Source organism: Meriones unguiculatus, chromosome 2 (genome assembly GCF_030254825.1).
Source record: "Meriones unguiculatus strain TT.TT164.6M chromosome 2, Bangor_MerUng_6.1, whole genome shotgun sequence".
NCBI classification, from domain to species: domain Eukaryota; kingdom Metazoa; phylum Chordata; class Mammalia; order Rodentia; family Muridae; genus Meriones; species Meriones unguiculatus.
Genome location: NC_083350.1, coordinates 98,656,781 through 98,671,941, shown reverse-complemented (window position 1 = coordinate 98,671,941; position 15,161 = coordinate 98,656,781). Strand labels below are relative to the sequence as shown.

At 42.3% G+C, this 15,161-nt stretch overlaps 1 protein-coding gene and 1 long non-coding RNA gene across 17 annotated transcripts in view; one reads left to right on the top strand and one right to left on the bottom strand.

Annotated features, from left to right (window-relative positions):
• Window positions 1-15,161, bottom strand: part of Anks1b (ankyrin repeat and sterile alpha motif domain containing 1B) — a 1,054,774-nt gene that overhangs the window by 225,458 nt on the left and 814,155 nt on the right. The gene's annotated exons all lie outside the window — the stretch shown is intronic.
• Window positions 6,588-8,285, top strand: LOC132652167 (uncharacterized). The gene is made up of 3 exons (XR_009589644.1): window positions 6,588-6,631; window positions 8,043-8,091; window positions 8,181-8,285. It is a non-coding gene; the product is annotated as an uncharacterized LOC132652167 (long non-coding RNA).

Sequence of the window (15,161 nt, the reverse complement as noted above, 5' to 3'; positions counted from 1 at the left end):
GTCTGTTCATTTTCCTTGCTATATGCAATTCTTCTTTATGAATATGTGTGTATATATATGCCCACACACTCACACATACCTATTTTCTCCTCTATAGACTTTGAAGTTTCAGTTTCATATGGTCGTGAAATTCCTGTTCAAATTACCAACGAACAGATTGAGACAATCATGTTATACACATTGATGTTGAAACACTGTTCCCATGCTATGCACATTTTCCATGTTAGTGGCAGTTTTGATGCTGAACTCTTTACAGTGTCTGACTGCTTTATACTGCCACCAACTGTGCAGAGCTGCTTCTTCTCATCTGTGTTGTTTTATATCGCCGCATAAGAAACTGTCACATGCTTAGTGGTTTATGTCTTTGAGTGCACTCTATGTGGTGGTTCTGTACATCAGATGTCCAAGCGGGCTTGTCTGCATCCTCGGCTGAGGGTCCACCAGTCAAAAGTTGAAGTGCGCCCTTGTCTAAAGGTGCTACGGGACAATCTGCTTCCAAACCAATTCAGATTGTTGGCAAAATCAGTTCCTGGACCACTCTCATTTTCTTGTGACCCCTTAGCAGGAACCCACTCCAAAAATTGGAGGACACTTTCACATCATTATCCTAAATACCCCTTTAGTCATCAGTGGGGAATTTAAACGCGTGACATTCCTCTTACATTTCAAGTCCCTCTGAACTAGAGAAAACTCAGCTTTAAGAATGCCTGCGGTGAGTAGCTTAGGCCCACTCGGGTAGTCTCTCTTTTGACAGTTAGTATGCTATATTCAGAGGAAAAAGTCTAGGAACGACGATGACCAAAATTCAGCGGTAGCCGAACCAGCCTCAATAATTCGGTAGCCTCCACCGGCACAGACAAATGCCTTCACCACTTCTCCAGTTCACAGCCTCAGTTTGGTGCTCAGAATCTCATGGAAATCTATGTCATAATTATCCAAGTCATCCAAACCACGGGGTAAACAAAGAAGGGGCACCTGTATTAGGCCCCCTTCTGTGGGTGTGGAAGACTAAAATGACAGAAGCTTTTGGCTTACAGCTCCACAGGGGTTACTGCCCGCCAGGGTGGGAAAGGCACGCAGCAGGAGCGGAGGCTAGGCTGGCCGCCGGGAAGCTGGCAGAGCCCGTGCCTAGGGGTTGTTTCCTTAAGCAAGGTTCCAGCTACTAAAGTTCCCACAGCCTTTCTAAACAGCACCAGCAATTCGGAGCCAAGTGTTTATACGGAGGAGCATATGGGGGTGACAGCTCTCACTCAAAATGCAACAATTTCTGATCCAAAGAGGGACTGAAAGCAAGAACTAGCCAGAAACTGATTTGCTTCAAACCCTGGCAGTCAGTCACTAGGGCTCAGCTCTGCTCTCTGTGCTCTGGGTTTCACCTCTGAGCCATCTTTCCCTTTTCATAGTATTTGAATAGTTTTTATCAGCCTTCATCTAAGAAAGTTTAATTCATTAGTTAATTTATGTGCTTTTGCAAGACCGTGTGTTCACCTGTGTGGGCATGAGTGCATGTGTCTGTGCACGCGTGGAGGCCAGAAGAGGGTGCTGGACCCCTCAGGCTGGAGTTACAGGCAGAACTAGAGGCCTGCGTTGGAGCAATTCGGTGGGAGCTGTGATACACTGTGCCCGTGACTGCACGATACGCGCGCGCTTAACCTTTGAGCCACCTCTCTAGTGCCTGTCAGTTCCCCTCTTACACCTTCATGTGTGTTCCAGGGATCCAACTCAGGCCATGGGGCTTCTGTGTGTCACTTTGACCAGCTGACCCATCTCCCCGGTTATCAGTCCTTTTCTGCAGCAGGGCCTGGGAGGTCTAACAAGCCCCCCTTTTGTTATGTCCTGTCCTTGTTCCTTTAGTCTTGTGGGTACCATGTCTGCCAATATAATTTCCTCAATAACCTTTCGCATCCCTTGTTGGCCGTCACAGGGACTCACTTACCATACTGAAGAACATGCGTGCAGTTTTTCGAGCAGTCCCATCTCATTTTTGTCCTCTGCCAACACACAGCTGTGAAGCGTTCTAAAGGATTCAAGGTTCATTGAGAAGATCTGTGGGGATCATCTCTTCTCCTGGGAGTGTGTTTGGTGGCCTTTCACAAACTTTTGGTGAGTTTTCCTGTTGCCTCAGCATCCGTTTCTGACTTTTTGCATCATTTTGCCCTCTGGTTGGGGCATGGTGGTGGTTCACAATCATTTATCCTGGATTACTTTAACTTTAACCCCTCACCCCCCCCCCCCCCCCAGATTAGCAGCAGCAGCAGCCAGGCCTGAGCTTCAACAGTTTTCCTGGAAAGCTCCTTAGCTGCATATCAAAGCACATCTCATTGTTTAAGGTATAATTGCAAAGACTGACTCTGCTGACCTGGATTTGTCCATTTCCAACAGCATGACCCTGGCTTCCTTCTCAGAACTCCCTGCCAACATTCTTTTTCTTTTTATTAAAAATAGGTTTTTCATAAGTCTATTCTGATTACAGTTTCTTTTCCAAATTCCTCTCAGATCCCCACCCACCCAAATCCACACAGTTTCTTTATCTCTCTTATTAGAATACAAACAGGCATATAAAAAATAATAAGATAAAACCAAAAAAAAAAAAAAAAGAGCCAGAGATCACCATCTCCCATGTACTACAGTGCTATGGTAATAAACACAGCATGATATTGACATAAAAAACCAGACCCATTGGTCAATGGAACATTGAAGACACAGTTATAAATGCACACACCTATGGACATCTTTTTTTTTTTTTAACAAAGAATCCAGAAATACACACTGGAAAAAAAAGAAAGCATCTTTGCATCTTCAACAAATGGCACTAGTCAAACTGGATGTTGGCATGTAGAAGAATGTAAATAGATTCATATCTACGACCCTGCACAAAACTCAACTCCAAATGGATCAAAGACCTCAACATAAAACTAAATACAATGACTCTGATAGAGGATAGAGTGGACAATAGCCTTGAAAACATTGACACAGGAGACAAGTTCCTGAAGAGAACACCGTTGACTCAGAAACTAAGATCAATAAATAATAAACGGGGTCTCATAAACCTGAGAAGTTTCTGTAAGTCAAGGGACGCTGTCAATCAGACAAAAGAGGCAGCCTGCATAATGGGAAAAAGAATTTACCAACCTCACATCCGAAAAAGGGATAGTATCTAAAATACACAAAGAATGGAAAGGAAACAAACAACCCAATAAAAACTGGGGCACAGATCTAAACAGAGAATTCTCAAAAGAGGAAACAAATGCCTGGGAAGCACCTAAAAAAATGTTCTACCTCCTTAGCCATCAGGGAAATGCAAATCAAAAAAATACTTTGAGATTTCACCTTACGCCAGTCAGAATGACCAAGATCAGTAACACAAGTCACAGCTCACATGGAGTAAGGGAGACATTCTTTGTTGGTGAGAATGCAAACTTATACAGCCCCTGTGAAAGTCAGTGTGGCAGCTCCTTGGAAAGATGGGAATAGATTTACTTCAAGGTCCAGCTATACCTCTCTTGGGCACACACAAGGAATTCTACTGCCAACATTCTTAAAGTCTAGCTTCTTACTCATTAATTAACCTTATTTTGGGGTGGTGCGCAGCTAGGTCTGACTTTGAAGGGCTCTAGCAGGCAGAGCATGGCAAACATGGCTCTGGCCATGGCAAACATGGCTCTGGATCCCCCATTCCCCCTGCCTTATAAAACCATCAGATTACATCCTAAAGCTAGCCAACAGGGTCTTATTTGGCCACTTTTTCCTCTTGAGGCTGACAACCAAGGTCCAGCTATTGAAGTATTGAAGCCCAGCCATCAAAAGCCCCCAAATTAATATGCCCAATCAAAATTAAACACCTCGTCCTTCACAGGGTTTTCCTGTGTCCTTTTATAAACTGCCATTTACCAATTGGGCCACATTTGTCTCCTCTCTATCCAGAGGCAGTCCTTTGTTCCTCCAGGGTAAATATTACTTCCCCGTCTCCCCTGTTCTTTTAACTTTTCTGCAGTCCTCTGTTACTGTCTCTATCCCCTTTTCCTTGCCCTTTGCCCCTCTAGGGCAAATAAGTGTCCTTTGTGCTGAGAACTTGGTATGTCTTGTGCTGAGAACTTAGTCTTGGTATGTCTTGTACTTATACCTGTCCTCTCAACTTTTACTTAGTTTCCTGTACATAAATATAGTGAGGTCTTACTTTTACAGAGGCTAATTCTGCTTTTTAAGAAGCTACTTGGCCACTTATATTTAATATTTAATTATGATTTACATTAAAAAAATCTGTCAATTTCCTGATTAATTCTTTGCTTCCCCCCTTTTTTCCCTCACTTCTTTAAGAAATATCCTTGTGAATTTAATCTCCACACTTGAAGAAATGTTTTATTATTTTTAGTGACGGCCCTAGGGTTTTCATTATTCATCTTGACTTTATGTCTACTTCTGAAGCATATAATAATGCACATTATTTCACATACAGAATAAAATCCTTGTATTTCCATCTCTCCTCTGTTTCTTATACTATTGCTACATAGCTTACCTCTAATGCATTACAAACTTCTTGAATTGTTTATAATTTTGCTTTAGATATTCAATTATCCTTTAAAAGCAGTAAGCCAATAAACATGCTCCAAGTTTATCACATTTAATATTTCCCATGTTCTTTTTTTTTCTCTTTGAAGATACCAATTTCTATCTGGAGTTATATTTCTGTTGCTCAAAGAACTTCTTTTTGTTTTTCTTTCAGCACAGGTCTGACATCAGCAAATTTCCTCTTCGTGTGAAATGGTCTCTATTACTCCTTTAGCCTTCAAAGACATTTTGCAGGTTATAGGGTTCCTTGCTTTCAGCACTTTAAAAATGATTTTCAACCCCCCTCTCCCCACCTTGAGACAGGGTTTCTCTGTGTAGCTCTGGCTGTTCTGAAACTCGCTCTGTAGACCAGGCTGGCCTCGGAGATCCACCTGCCTCTCCCTCCTAAGAGCCAGAATTAAAGGCATGCACCATTACTGCCTGGTGTCGCCCTTATTTTTAATAAGAAACACTTAATAACTTGTTGCTGTCATTGTTCTGTGTTTTTGACCGTCTACAAGATTTTCTCTTTAGCACTGGTTTAAATTTGTCTGCAACGGGATGCAGCCCAGTGGCACAGCATTTGTGCATGTAGCAGACCCAGGGTTCGAGCCCTTCCTGAGGAAAGGGTGAAGTGGAGAAACAAAGCAAGATTCTTCTGTGTGCTGTGGCGACAACACCCAGCATGTGAGAAGTGGGGGCAGCAGAGCCAAGAGTTCCAGGCACCCTTGGAGCACAGGCCGGGGTCTAGATGTCTACAGTGTGTCAAGCAGCATCTCTTTTCATGAATCTTGGTGTTTTCTAGCTTTCTGAATCTGTGACTTTTAGAAACTAGCCAGTGAGATAATTCAGGGATAAGTGCCCTTACTGGGCAAGCATGGTGATCTGACATTGACCCCTGGACTCTCCGGAAGTGGGAGGAGAGAACTGTCGGTGCGGAGCAGTCCTCTGTTGCCCACCTGTGCAGCACGGTGTGTGCGCGTCCATTACATACAGACGCTGCGCACAATAATACGTTTACTCCTGCACCGCTGTACGTGCCCGTCCATTACATACGTACACACAGTGATACATTTTTAAAAGGTTTTAAGGAAGTTCACAGTCAGATACTTCCTGTGTGGATTTGCCTTCAACCCTTTGCAGACCCTTACCCACACCTTTGTTGGAAAGACCCTGCCCAAGATTTTTATGTGTGTCCTCAAGTCCAATCCCTTAACCTCTTTATCCTTTGTTTCCCCATTGCTTTGTACCACAGTTGTTAAAGGAAAGCTAGAGCCTGCATAAAAGAACAGGAGAGAGGGAGGCTAAAGGTATTTTCATTTAGAGATGGCTTGTGCTTGTTTCGTGTCTGGAAAATGGTCTGAATATTATGCAAGAAAAAGGATCTTTTTTTTTTTCTTAGAAATGAGATATCCAGAGTTTATGTAAATAAGACGTTTACATAATAAAGTGAAGGTCTTAGCTTGCTGATGAACCCAATTAGAATTAAGTAACTTTTGAAATTAAAGTAAGAATAATTCAGGGACAAATGTTCCTGAAATACTTGATCACACTGAATATTTACAAGACATACGAACAGATTTTGATCCCCACCCTCAAAATAGCAGTAGAACAACAGTAACACCTCACATTTGCAAAATGCCTTACGAAAGGCTTCGGGGAAATCTTTTCTGCGCACCACCACAGGTAGTAGCTGCCACCAAATGCCCGACAAGTAGCAGCTGAAGAGAGGAGGGGTCAGTCCATCCTGGCGGGGTGATGGGGCGTGGTGAGTGAGAGGGCGTGGTGAGAGGGCGTGGTGATGGGAGCAGGTCCCTGCTGTGAAGGCAGGCTCACATGTGGGTGGGGCACGTGGGTGGGACAGGAAGCAGAAAGAGGGAGGGTGCCAGCGCTCAGTCAGGACCCTGCCTTGTGGGATGGCGCCACTTACATTTAGAGTGCATCCTGTTCCATCCTCCTCCCTCAGCCAACTCCCTCTGTGAAAGCCCTGACAAACACACAACGAAGTCTTCTTTGCTAAGGCACCTGTTTATTTTTCAGACCAATCAAGCTGACGGTTGAAGAATTAGAAGTTTCATTGAAGGTATCAATGGTTTCATTTAGTTTCATTTGACACCTACTTTCCCGCCTTGGTATGGTAGGCATTGAATGCAAAAATGAATTTGAGAGGCTCAAAGCCCAGTCAAGGCATAGCAATATTCCCCAGTGTGCTCTCATGTTTGTGTAGAGAATTTATCCTTCAGGTATGTACTCACTATAGTGTACTTAAAAGGAGAATTTTGTTGTTTCATTTTAGATGTAAAAGACCTGTTGGTCACATAAATTATGGAAGTTCTATGTGTTTACATAATAAAAATACCTAAATTTAAATGATCAGTCTGTAATCTGTATTAATAGAAATAATATGAAAATGCAGTGATTTTTAAAGATGACAATAACTACGTAGCACAAGATTTAGATCCTTATAACCCACCAGCATATCAATTAGCCATCCAATAACAATGATAATGGATAGCGTTGTGTGTAAGCATTAAGTGCCATGCAAATTGATAAACCATTTAATCCTCCCAGCTACCTTGAGAAGAAGGTACAATCTGTCCTCTCATTTACTAATGAGAAAACCAAATCACCGGGAAATGAGCTTGCTGAGAGCTAAAAAGCTGGTCAGCAATAGCCATTAAGCAATAAAAGACAATATTTAATTCTAGGAAGTCTGGCTCCAGAGCTTAAACTCTTAACCACTAATCTTCATCATTATTGGCTGCACTCTGCTTGTGTTGTCGTGTGCACATAAACACTCGAACTTAGGAACATGATACCTGTAAACAAAATTCTGTGAGATTTTTCAGATAAGAACTGCCATCGTGTTGCTAGGGAACTTACAATGCTGTGGGGTGAACAGGCTGTTTCTATGTCAAAAGTTAACAACAGAAGACAGTGCACATGAGATACAGGCAGATAATGCAATCATGCCCTGGTGGTCAGGGTCATGTGCATGTCCTAGCAGTAGGATCTGTCTGTGTGGCCCAGCTCCTGTGTACCTTGTCCTCCTGACATTCAGCACATAGACACACAGGGATGCTTGTCCCTCATAAAGCCATTCTTCCTCTAGCCTCCGGTCCTTTACACTTTTGGCAACTCCTGGCAAGACTGGTTCCTTTAGTATTCAGAACTCAGGTCAAAGGTGCACTCATCAAAGGAATGTTCTACCACCCCCCCATGTCCATTGACTGGTTTAATATTTCTTATGAGCCTTGTCCTTGTCTGAAGGCATCTCTCCTAACTAGACAGCTTGGTAGCAAGAACCTGCCTTTGTCATGTTTGCTTCTGTTTTACATACTTTAAACAGTTTCTGTCTCATCTGAGGAATCCTTCTGAATTTAATGGGTGTGATAGGATGTCTCTCTTCAGAGAGACATGTTTTTAGGCATTGAGCCTATGGTTTTGTACGTAAGAAGAGAGTGCTTTTGTTTTTGTTTTCTTCTCATTTTCAGAATGCAGAGTGCTCTGAATATCAGTGAACCCATTAGCATGTTTGGGCTGGTAAGTCTTTTTGATTTGTGGTCCTCACCCTTGGGAGTTACTAATGAGTAACAAAGAGCTTGCTCTTTGGAACTGATCTTCTTTCAAAGGTCCCTCTGCTTCATGGGTCACGCAGCTGGTACAACCTTCCTACTTCCTTCCCCATCATTCATCAGCTGTCACAGGACTGCAAACATAAATGAACCCACCAGGCGTTTCAAAATACTCCAAGGAAACTTGGAGCTTCAGGGGGGATTTTATTCTTCATTTATAATATATTTAAAGAGTTGACTTTTAGACTCAGTGCTGAGAGCAGAATGATGAATAATGTGTAGCAAAAAGCTGTGAGTTATAGGCTACTCTCAACTCTGTTTAAAAATCTAATTAACATTAATTTTACTTCATTAATTTGCTCTGTGAAATAAACACATATAAAAATCATCTTTAATCTTCCTGATGAATGTCTAGCATATTCATTTCAAGCCCTGTTTAAAGGAATGTTATCTGAAATGGTGAAGTTATAGTTACACTGAAATAATATTGGTTTTCAATTATCATGTAATTTTTATACAAGGCTAATTTATTAGCTACCACATTATAATTAATTAAGCCATTATCTTACTTTATAATATTCCTACTTTTAAAGTGCTTTTGTGTGGGTATGTTAAAGTGTGCTTGTGTGGCTGTGTTATGTCCTACACAGCACACTTTTAAACGTCAGTATTTGGATCTAGACAACACGAAGCTTCCGCCGTTCTTATAATGGGAGCAAACAGCACTGATTCTGCCTGTGGCACAGTATGTGACAGGGATTCACTAGTACACGTGTGCTCACGTTGTGTGTCACCTAGATGGGAATATAGAGTCGGGCATCGCATGAGCCAGGGATGGCTATGTGTGCAACAGCGGTCCCGTAAGCTTGTACGCCACAGTGAGGTCACAGCTGCCTTACTTTGTGTGAGTGCGCTGTGACTGTGGCACACTGACGGAACTCCCTAATGAGCCCTGTCTCAGAACATATCCCCATCAGTAAGTGACGCACAACCACATGTGTGTGATCAGTGAATTCTCAGAATATCTGAGATTATGGACAAGATCACTATTATTGCCGCCGTTGTACAGATGGTGGAGGCTTAGTGTGGTTTAAAAATCTGCTTTATACAGAAGGTTAGCAGATATGAAGGGTGGAATTTTTTTTTACCTTATTAATATTAAGTTCCAATGGTTAGGTGTGTGTGTGTGTATGTATGTATATGTGTGTGTGTATCCATGTGTGTCTGTATATGTGTTCATGTGTGTGTGTATGTATTGGTTTGCTAGGACACCTAAATAAAGTGATGCAGAGTAAGGGGCATAGTCAGCAAAATAATTTTTTTCTTTATGTTTCAGAGGGTTGGGAGTAGAGACAAGTGTGAACAGGGCTGGTCTCTTCTGGGGTCACTCTCCTGCATGTGCACATGGTCATCCTCCTGCCTCCACACAAGCATCCTCCAGTCTCTGTGGTCCCTTCCCTCTGTGCAGGAATTTGGATTTTTCTCTTCTTCTTAGAAGGACGCTTGTCGTTTTGGAGTAGAGTCTACCCTAATGACCTCATTCTAACTCATTACCTCTTTAAAGAGCCTGTTCTCAAACACAGTCACATTCAGACATAGGTTTCCAGGCCTTAATGCTTTGGAGAAATGCAATTTGATCCACAGTGCTTAGGAAAATTACAAAGAAAATGGTAATTAATATATAGCCTTTTATTTTCAAAGTAAATGCATTAAAGAGGTTATACAAAACAAGTAATCGCTATTTCAGTCAAACTGATTTTTCAGCACATATGGTTTATAGTTTAAAAAAATGCCTTGAATACGTTTTCTGATTTATCTAATTTTTAGTAATGTTATGACCTTCAGTATTTTGAAGATACTGCTGACATATATTGAGTTTAGCATGTGCTAGATGTTATAATCACATATATTAATAGCTCAACTATTATAAAATTAGGAAGTAGAAGGCAAAGAAGCTAAATGACTTGCTCAATGTTTTATGGCTATTAAATAGAATAGTTGAAATGTAATCCAACTGGATCAATGTTTTTACTCTGTGGTTCTCAGGTACACTACCAAATTTCGGCAAAGACAGGGTAACAGGGGCCATATTTATCCTCTAATCTGGAACAACTGGAAAATCCAAACGAATGTGAAGGAATGGATTGTAAGGCACTGGAATTTAGATGAAGGTCAATCATCCCCAAGTAGCAGGAGTCAAATGATTGAGCCATTTTGCTGTCTAAGCTGGATTCCCAGACAGAATCTCAGGAAGGCGGTACAAAAGGTCTATACTCAGTTCCCTCCATACCCCAGCAGTGCAGAGGGCTCTGTCAGTCAGACTGGTTCAGAGACATACCATAAACAATAGGTGAGGGAAGACCTTGATCTATTTGGGGACTACTGTTCGGTTGCTAGGCAGTGCTTGCTTGTCATATCTCTTGATACGCTGCCTGGATCATAGTTTTAGTAGGGAGAGGACTGATTGGCTGGGCAGATGCTTAGTAAGAATTACATACATGTAAGTAGTAGCAGGACACAGATTTTGTGTTAATTTTTATTAAAAAGAAACACATGACATCTTACCAAATGCACGTTTACTTGGCTACCAAGCGTGTTCTACACATACTAAGGATTTTTAGAATGAGTAGCCGTTTAGAATTACTGGATCTATACCACCTAGCTGTTCTTACAAGACTGTCTCTTTCTCCAGACACTATGTGGGGAGAAGATGGTGACAAAATTGCAAGGGGCTTCCTCCCCACTCTTCTATATTTCTCTGAATTGTTTGAACCAATTGAAACAACTAATTATACCTGGTCACTAAAAATAGAACGAAGTATTAACAATGATAACCTTTCTAGGGGTCAACTTTTTCAGCGTTGTTGGCTTATGTTTAGAAAATGCCTGGTGCTGGCTGTTCCCATGGCCTCAGAGAGCTGCATTTTGTTTGGTCTTTTGCTCTCCAACTGTTGTCATATCGTTATTATTGAAAGGCACCTAAGTTGCTGTGCTGAAACGGCTCACCTCAACATTCATTCTAGTTTTGACCGTGTTTCTTTTCACTCATAAGAAGAGAAGAAGTCAGACATTTGGATTACCTTGTTGAAGCTCACCAGCCTCCTAGCTGCTCCTGGTTGGAATGTTTTCAAGGGCAGGTGGATATGCATCTGGTGTTCTGTGCGGAACCTGCCTGTTTCCAGAGTGGTGGGAAGGGAACAGCTGTCATCTGTCCTGTGTGTTCTCAGAACTCAGCACTGTGTTTGGCACCATGGGAGTTTACCCACAGTGCTTTGCAGAAAGACATCTGACATTTCATGATGATCTTTAAGCCTAAGCTAGATACTGAAACTGGAGGAATTAACTGGAAACTGGAAACCAGATTAAGAATTTGAAGTGATTTCTTAAGCCAGGGTGACCCAGCGTAGTTTAGAATCGAGCTTTATTTACTAATTATACCCGAAAGAGTAAGGGAAGGTTTTCTCACAAGGATTATGAAAGGAGCTTGTAAACCCGGATCATGTTTTTCAGAGGTTACTGAAGATCATAACGAAAACAGCTGGGAATGTTAAATACAAGAACTGTGGTGCTTTGAATAGAAGGAAAGCTTCACACACAAAAATATCTTATTGGAAACATGTTCCTTTGCTGAAGGAAATTGTCTAAAGCAGCAATGAGAAACCGTGGCATGCTCTTCATCTGGACACGGGTACATCAATTAATATGAGTTCTTGATCATAAAAATAAGGTTAAATAAAAACATTTCCTTCTCGTGCCATGTAAACGGGAGGCAGGGAATGAGCCTCAGTACTCCACAGCAGCGTCTGGCTACCAACAGTAATCCACCGCACGTAATCTAGGATAACTAGAAAACCACAGCTGCGGGGACATCTTCACCTTCCTGGCTTGCTTTTACTTTTGTAAGGGAGAAAGATGGAGTCAGCCCCTTGGCGCCGCCTGCTTCTGGTTGGAAGAACAGCAGGCCCACCTAGTGGACGTTTCATTTACTGCACACGGCTTTTACTTCGCCAGCGCCCCGAGGCCAAATCTGCGGTTACGGTCTCCCCAAGCGCCATAACAGAAACAGGAATAGTTGATCTCCAACAGATAAGTTCTCCGTGACTCCTGAAGGGAAGTCGCCGCGCACCAAAGCCTCCCCGCTCAGCGCACGGCTGCAGGCTGAAGGGCAGTCGGAGTCAGTTGGCTGAGGAGACAGACACCCGATAGGCATCTGGAGCTTTCAATTTTCCGTGAAAGTCAATGAGCAAGGTGAACTGCCAGGCATCCGAAATCACCGCGGAGCCGGCCTTTCGGTGAGCGGGGTGGAGGACTCCGCAGCAGAGGGGATATGCTGTGACCTCTGCGTGAATCTGTGGGCACACACACTGGGCTTACGCTCAATTTCGCTTTTTTTTGGAGCAGAGCAACTCATGGGGCCACACTGTACCCAGGCCACTCTGTGTCCTCTCTCTGAGCCAGCTGGGCCTCTGTATCTTGGTGGTCATGACAGATGTTATCCATATTATATTGTAATTTGGGTCAGAGAAATAAGTGCTCTGGGAAAGGGTACTTTGGTGAAATGTACAAGGCTTCAAAATACAAAGTTTTAGGAAATTCTGCTCCTAGGTAAAAGGTATATATACGAGATTTATTTATTACTGGGCATCAGAAGAAAAGAAGGTCAGCCGGAAGGAGAGCGGAAAGTTGTTTCGTTCCTAACCTGTGGGTAGTTGAACTGGTTGGCAGATGGTGGCTTCAGGCTAGGAGGCTGTTCTGTGGCCAGCACTGCCTGTGAAGGGCATGAGGGAGGGCTTGGCGCTCTGTCCTCGGAAGCACGGGATGCTCAAACTGCTGAGTTTACAAACAATTCCAACTCCTCACCCACCTCTTCTGCATCTACCTCATTGTCTGTCCCTGCCCCTCATTTTCCCCATTAGCACTCCCAGCTGCAGCTCTTCCTCCACACATTTTCTTCTTCTTCTCTCTTTTTCCTCTTCTTTTTCTTTTTCCTCCTCTTCTCCTTTTCCTCTTTTTTCCTCTTCACTTCCTCTTCCTCTCTTCTTCCTCCTCCTCCTCTTCATCTGCTTCCTCTTCTTTTTCCTCTTCTCCTTCTCTCCTTCTTCTCTTCATTCTCCTCCTCTTCCTCCTATTTTCTTCTTCTTTTCCTTGGTGGTGTTTTCCGTGTCCATGGCTGCATTTGACAAGTGGGTCAGCCAGTGAGAAAGAAATCTAGGTCTCTAGCTAGAAAGCCATTGCAGCTCACTACAGAGGAGGAGACAGGCATAAAGGTGACCCCAGCCAGCACAGAGAACCCAGGGACAACACAGAAATCATTTTTGGAACTGGTGGTGAGGCCAAAGGGTTTCTTAATAAATATTTAGTATTATCTTAGCATAGAACATGCCTTGTCAGATTTGCTTTCTTAGAACCCTTTTAAGCATCCTGGAGAGTATTGTTGGGGTGGGGGGGGGAGCTCAACAATTGCAGATGATTTCTACAGCTCATTCTTCTACTGCTGTACTCCAGGTCCTAGCAGCTACCATCTACCCGACAACTGTATGAGTTACACTATTTTAGACACCCAACAAAAGCAAAACCACATATTATTAATTTTTATACAACTTATTACACTTTGCATAGTCTTCAAGGTTCATCCATTTTACTTAAGACAGGATTCTCTTTTTTTCCAAGATCTAGTAATATTTCCTTACATATGTAGTACACACACACAATTTCTCCACCCATACATGTACTGAGAAGCACTTCATCGTGAATCGCTCTGCAGTTAATACCGAATGCTATGATAGTTTATCCTAAACTATGAGCTTGGCCCAGTCTAGACGCACTTGAGAACAGAGTCTCAGGGACAGACTCCCATTGGCAGGCCTACAGACATGCTGTGGCGCGTTATCTCGAGTCCATCAGTTGATATGGGAAGAGGGGCCATGTAGATAGTGTTACTCCCTGGGCAGAGGACCCTGAATTATCTGAGTGGGGAGGGTGAGCTGGGTTCTGGCATGTGTGCACGACTTCATCTCTCTCCAGTTCTTCCTGTGATGTGACCAGCAGTGTCGGGCTCCTGAGGTTATGAACTCCCTGCTTAGATGACTGCAGCCTGGAACTGTGGGTGAAAAGGACCCTTCCACCACTAAGGGGCACTTGACAGGTTTTTTTGTTTTTGTTTTTGTTTTGTTTTATCACAGCCACAGAAATAAATGAACTTCATTTATTTCTCTAAGATTTGGATTTCAACTGTTTTGGATAAATATCATGAAGTTGGATTGCTGAGTCATGTCATAGTTGTGTCTTCTCAAATTTGTTTTCTAGCTTTATCAATGTAATTGGATAAATAAAATTTACATTTGAGGCCCACACTGATAATTTGATATAAAATGGGAAATGATTACTACAATGAAACCAACATACCACAGCACACATTTATCTTCTTTTAAAAATGAAGAACATGGCTGGAGGGATGGCTCAGAGGTTAAGAGCACTGGCTGCCCTTCCAAAGGTCCTGAGTTCAATTCCCAGCAACCATATAATGGCTCACAGTCATCTATAGTGGGATCTGGTGCCCTCTTCTGGCATGCGGGCAGAACACTATACATAATAAATAAATAAACAAATCTTTTTTAAAAATTAAAAAATAAAGAACATGCAAGATCTACTGTCTTAGCACATTCCAAGAAAACAGTATTATTAACTATAGATCACACCATTATATATTAGATCCCTAAAACTTAATGTATTATGTAACTTATTATTTTCATTTTATTTTATTTTGAGACAAGGTCTCATGTAGCCCAGGCTGGCCTTCAACTTATTATTAGCCAAGGATAACCATGAACTTCCCACCCTTCTGCCTCTACTTTCTGAGTGTTAGGGTTACACAGGGCTGCAGGTTAGTAACACACAGTTTGAATCAACACTGCTCTGCAACATATTTGGAGATCAGAAAGTACAATGCCTCAAGTGTTTATTTTCCAAAATCATTTTGATTACATGTGAATTCTAGAACTGTATTTTTCTATTTCTCTAAAAATAGACATTGGTATT